Source organism: Talpa europaea, assembly GCF_964194135.1.
Source record: "Talpa europaea genome assembly, chromosome: 9".
In the NCBI taxonomy this organism is placed as follows: domain Eukaryota; kingdom Metazoa; phylum Chordata; class Mammalia; order Eulipotyphla; family Talpidae; genus Talpa; species Talpa europaea.
The window spans coordinates 2,561,947-2,568,109 of NC_140076.1; the positions used below are offsets into that span (position 1 = coordinate 2,561,947).

General features: G+C 52.3%; 1 pseudogene across 1 annotated transcript; it reads right to left on the reverse strand.

The window, feature by feature from the left end:
* Window positions 1-2,082: 2,082 nt before the first annotated feature.
* Window positions 2,083-2,609, reverse strand: LOC311177815 (male-enhanced antigen 1-like; annotated as a pseudogene). The gene has a single exon. The product of its transcript is annotated as a male-enhanced antigen 1-like (transcript).
* Window positions 2,610-6,163: the final 3,554 nt, after the last annotated feature.

A 6,163-nucleotide genomic window follows, 5' to 3' on the forward strand; every position in this document is an offset into this window, starting at 1 on the left:
CCACTGTTAGCAAGTAATACGTGCCAGCATTAGCCGTGTGTGCCATCTGAATGGCCCCTGGGAAAGATAGGTCTCTGGTAGTCCTGGCTTTAGGACAACCTGTGCCCAGAGCCACCTTAGGACTCAGCCTCTTCTCTCCTCTATCACGCATCAGCCCCGGCTGTCTGCTCTGGATGCACGTCCTGCCATGGCGCGGCTGTCCTGGGTCCAAGACCATTGCCACCAGTCAGATGTGACTGGTGACACTTGAGATGTGGCTGGAGTAACTGAGGAATAAAATCAAAATTTGATTGATTAGAATATGTTCATTTCAGTGGCCATCCGTGTCCAGGGGCTGCTTCCCTGGCCAATGCACACCTGGATGGTTTGGGTTGATCTCATGGCCCTGATATCGCATTTGCCTAGACACCTCCACCGTGTCCCTAAGACACCAACCCCACCGTGCAAGTCCCTAGTTGACATCTTTACTTGAATGTCTAGTAGGCGCTTTAGATTTGACATACTCAAAACTAACCTTCTGTTCACAAGAAGATGCCACTTCACGCCTCTTAGGACGGCTTTTGAAAAGCAGACAAACAGAAAATAACAAGTGCTGGGAGGACATGGAGTCTCCGACCCTTGTGCGTTGCTGTTGCGAGTGTCAAATGGCGCATGCTGTAGACAATGATAGGACAGTCCTTCAAAGACGTAAACAGAATTACCACGTGATCTAGTAATCCTAGGTAGTGACCCAAAAGATCCCAAAGCAGGGAATCAAACCAACATTTGTTCCTACGTTCCCAACTTCACCGTTCACAATGGCCAACATGGGGAAGCAAACCAAGTACCCATGATGATGGAGGCGATGAACCCAATGTTGAAGACACATAAAATGGAATATTAGCCAGCCTTCAAAAAGGAAGGACGTTTTGATGTATGACATTGTGCATGGACCTTGAAGACATTATGGTGGTTGAAATAAGTCAGGTGCTGAGGGCGAATACTGTGTGATTCTTTTTATATGAGGTGCTAGGGTCATCCAGTTCAGGGAGACAGAAAGTGGACAGGTGGGTGCCAGTGCCGGGGCGGGGGTAGAGCCTAGTGGGGACAGAGTGGGGAAGGTGAAGAGTTCTGATGGAGGGGATGGTGGCACAAAAATGTGAACGTACTTGACGCCATAGACTGGACGTACTTGACGTACATAGACGCCATAGACGCCAAAAAAGGACAAAAATGGTAGATTTTGTGATCTCTTTCACCGCAACAAAAAGAACCGAGTCTTCTGATTTTTCCTCCGAGCCTGCGCCTTCTGCAGACTTCCTATTTCAGTTTATACCAGCCCCATTTCTCTCCTACACACGTCAAAGAACTCTGCTTTCCCTGGCGCCATGGCCAGCCGACCTCGGCTGCCCCACGTCCACGGGCCTTCTGAACTCACCATGTCCCAAACCGCCCACCGAGCCGGGCCCCAGACCAGATTCCTGGGTTTTCGCCCTTGCCTGTTGGTGGCCCCTTCAGTGGTCTTGCTGGGGTCAGAGAGCCTCTCCTCCCCCTCGGAGTGACGGTGTCTTTAGCACCAGGGCAAGCCCTGAGGTGTCTGTCCGCCTCGGCCCTCGCCGACTTTGCCCCCTCCCCTTCTGGTTGTCCACTCTGCTCCAGGCTCACAGGCTACCCCTGTTCTTCAGAAACCTGGGGTGTCCTGCCCTAGGGCCTTGGCCTTTGCTTTGTCTCCTCCGTCTTCGAAGTGCTTCCCCCCAATCTTTGTGGCTGGTCCTCGCTTCTCGGTGGGCCCCTCCAGGCCCGTGTGGAAGCTTCAGCACCCCCAAACACACCCTTTCATCCTTGCTCACTTTTTTTTTTTGGCTGTGTACATGGGGTGCTTTATTCTCCACAGAGTGATACATGCTATGGTGGGTTGGGCTTGGGCCAATGTCCGCATATGTACAGAAATGAATCAAGTGGGTCTCTGAGGAGAAGCCTGATTTGCCTTGATGTGCAACGGGAGATGAGGAGGGTGGAGATACACATGACAACCAGGGGTGTGTTCAGTCCTGTGCTGGTTCTGGCCTGGAATGCAGGGAGATAAGGCAGCTCTCAGGGTGGTCACTGCCAGGCAGAGGTTGCCTGCTGGGCTTGGAGGGCCTTCTGCACCACGTCTTCCCTCTGGGCATCTGATATCTCCCGAGCCCAGGCAGGCACCCCTGGCGCAGGCAGGCTTCCTCCAGGATCGTGCTCTTCACCAGCTCTACATGTTCTGGGTCCGTGGGAATAGAGCTGTGGCTGCTCAATGCTGTCGCTCCCTCTGCATCTTCATCCTCTCTCTCTGATGGTGGGTCTGGCAAACGAAGCCCCAGAGCCTGCTGGATCCTATCCTGGATAACAGCAGCTACATCTTCTCCATCCCCCACTGGTGCCAACCCCACCTCTTCTTGTTCAGGATCTTGGTTCAAGGGCTGGTAGGAGTAGCCAGCTGGGCCTGCCCTGTTTTCCTCCTGCTCTTCTTCAGGCTCCTCACTGCTCCAATCCCCAGTGCCTTCTGGAGGGCCTTGTCGCGGCCCTAGTTCCTCCGTGTGATTGGGGAAGACACGCTCAGGGCCCATGGTGTCTCCCCCTAGAACTACTGCTGCCATCCGGGCAGGGGCCGCTCGGAGCCCGCCATGGAACCCGATCCTCCACCTGCTCACTTTTATTCACCCACAAGAGGCCCTAGCTGACGAGCTACACTTGAGCCTGTTTCTTTCCAGTCTCCCTATCAGCGTGGATGATGTTTACGGCAAAGGGTTTAAAATCCCTTTTATTCTTTGCCCAGGTCAGCACCGACAGGTGGTTGGCCCTCAGTAAATACTTGTGGCATTAGCGAGAGAACCCAGATGGAGGGGCCTGCTCAGGGTCCTGGCTTTTCGGAAACTCTGTGGTCAGAGGACGCCCAGACTCCTGCAGACACTCGAAGCCCCGTCTGGGGTCTGGCCTGGGGCTCTCTGTCAGGGCTGCCACGGCCCCTCGGGGAGCCTTGGTGACGTCTGCAGACATTTCTGGTTGTCCTGGGAGAGCAGGGGCGGCGGGCCCCTCGTGCCGGGATCTCCACTTGGTAGAGGCCAGAGAGCTCACCTTGCTAAACAGCCTCCGAGGCAGGGCACAGTTCCCCACAGCCAGGAATTACGGAGTAAAATGTTTATAGTGTGAAGGCTGAGAGACCCTGATTTAAGTGACCACATTAGGACTTATATCTGCATTTATTAAGGGGTGAGTTCCTGGGGGGCTGCTGTGCATCAAATCGTGTCGTCCAAAAGAGGTGCCATCAAGTTCTGACCCCAGCTTGAGCCCATCTTTGGAATTCAGACCTTCACAGAAGTAAGCTAGTGAAATGAGGTTATTAGGGTGGCCCTAAGCCAGCACGGCTGGTGTTCTTACAAAAAGGGGAAATTGGGACATGTGCTCCCCAAAGGGAGAACACGGAGTGGAGGCACAGGCAGGAGACCACTGGCGGGAGGAAAGCAGGCACAGCTGGGCCCTCAGATGGCCTTGGGCCCTGGGATGGCTGGCGCACCTGACAGGGATGAGGCGGGTTTGCGCCAGCTCTTCCTCCCCTGGAGCCATCCGGGACATCCCACCGACACCTTGATTTCAGAGTAGTGGCCCCCAGACTGGGAGAGAATAGATCCCTGTTGCTTGAACCCCCTGGGGGGTATTGGTACCTTGATGGGGCTGCCCTGGGCCATGCATACATGGCTGGGAGGGGGCAGGGATCCAGCATTAACTCCAAACTTCACGCTCACTGGTCTTTGCCCTGAGACAACCAGTGAGTCTCTCTGGGAAACGAGAGACTTTAGAGGGTGGTGGCGTGAGCCCCATCCAGGAGACACAAGGGTGTTCAGTCTTTCTGGCGAGCCTCAAACTTGGCACCTGGCGCTGGCCCGGGGCTGCGTGTAGAGCGCCGAGGCTGGAGTGTGTGTCGGAAGCCCCGCCTCCCGTGGGAGAATGGCCCCCAAGTGTGCTGCCATTAACTTTGATTCTATTTCAGCTCCACGGAGGCACAGCCCGCTGAGCCCGTCCAAACGGCCCAATCGCACCCCAGAAAGCTGCAGGTGGCCGACGCTGGGGGCTTCCTGGAGCGTCTGGCCCACCCTCGAGACCCCCGCCCTGCAGCAGCGAAACCTCAAGGTCCTTTGGTCCCAAGGAAGGACGAAGCTTTGAACGTGGTCGTGTCTAACAACAAGTAAATAAATAATAAGGATAATTTAAAACTAAGCAAAGATGCGGATGTAAAGGCCACTCCCGGTCCCAGGAGCAAGACCGATGGTGAGTGGCCAGTTTTCGTGAAGGGCTCCTGTAGCCCTATTAGCCGTGCTGGGATTCCAGAGAGATAATGTCTTTTCACATATAAGAGATCCTATTGATTTCCTGTTAGTATTATCCTGAAAATGTGCAGCGTGCAGCTACGGAGCAGAGACAATTTTCTAAAACCAGCTTTATGGGAAGAGAATGGTTATTGTAGCTCTTCCCATAAAATATAATCTCTTGTTCTCCTCCAAAATCTACCCGTCCCTCTGGGAATTTCCAGTTGTAATCTGTGGAAGTGAATTGATTTTTTTTTTTTTTTTGCATGTCTCAGTATTTTTGTATCTGGCTTCTCTACGTTTCTCATTGTTTTCTGAAGTCTGGCTTTTCTAGATTGTTATTTGAGCTTGTCTGAAAACTCGATTTGGATGGGCACTGTTGAGACACATGTGGTGGTGGTGGGTGGTCCCTTGTATGTATGTATTCATGTGTGCATACGTGCATGCATGTATGAGCACGTATGTGTATGTATCAGGCATGTTTCCATGTGGTACCATTGGTTTATAATACTATTTAGGTCTCAGGGCTACAGCTTCACACCTTAATAAGTATCTACAAGCACATACCATGCCACTGCCCCCAGAAAGGCCCGGTTTCCAGCCACCACCATCCAATCAACCTCTACCCCTGCCCCCCACCCCTACTCCCTCCCCTCTGATAACCATCTTATTATCAGAGTCTAAGGGTTTGTTTTTATTTTATTTTGTTTGTCCTTTGTTTCATTATCTTCCACGAGTGAGGTCACACAATATTTGTTTTGCTCGTTCTGACTTATTTTGCTTACCATAGTCCCCCCAGTTTCATCCAGTTGTTGAAAAGGACAAGATTTCACCTTTTATGTAGCTAAGTAGTATTCCTTTGTGTATATGGACCACATCTTAATCCACTCATCTGTTGATGGGCACTTAGGTTGCCTCCAAGTCTTGGCTATTGTAAATATGGCCTCCATGAACATTGGGGTGCAGATACCTTTTTGAATTAACATTTCCCTAAAGTCCCTCGTATTTAAGTATCATGCTACGAGCAATGGTTTCCTGACCTCATGAGTCTGATTGAGACAGCCCCTGTCATGGGGTCTTATCCAGTCATGACACGACCTGCAGGCCAGCTGCAAGCCTGTCCTGTGGTTCTGTCTTCGGCCCCTCCTTCAATTCTTCTGTCCCAAACCCACCCATCCTTCGAGGTGCAGCCCCTCTTCTTGTATTTCATCACAGCCGCCTGCCCTTCTTTCAACTGCCCACACTGCTCCCCATCTCCGTGGCAGTGGCCCTGAGTTTTCATGCTTCTCTCTGTCCCCACTCCCGCCGCTCCTGCTCCACACCTGCAGCCACCCCCTTGTCTCTGCACTGTCGCCTGATGACTTTTTATTTTATTTATTTATTTATTTATTTATTTAATTTTCTAGAGGCATGTCTTATTTATTTATTTATTTATTATTTGTTTGTTTGTTTTTGTTTATACATGCACTGGGTACAGTCAGAAGCGCGGGAGGGTGAGAGAATTCACCAGAGCCAGAGCGGGGAGCAGAGCAGGCAGAAGGACCGAAGGACACTGCTGAGGGGAGCAGCGGGCGGCAGGAGAGGTCTGCGTGCCATGTGGGACCCTCCTCTGGTGGCCGGGGAGCAGCCGGGGATCGAACCGGCTGCAGAGGCTGCAGGCAGCTTCGCAACCCAGCGCTCAACCGCTGCGCCACCGGGGAGGCCCGCCTGATGACTTTTTAAAGAGCTACTTTTATACGTACACACACATGTAAATATGTCATCTGATTGTGTATCTAATCAAATCTACTCAGCTATCACCTCGCTAGGTCACAGCATCGTAGACTGACAGGTGCCCCCGATGTGTT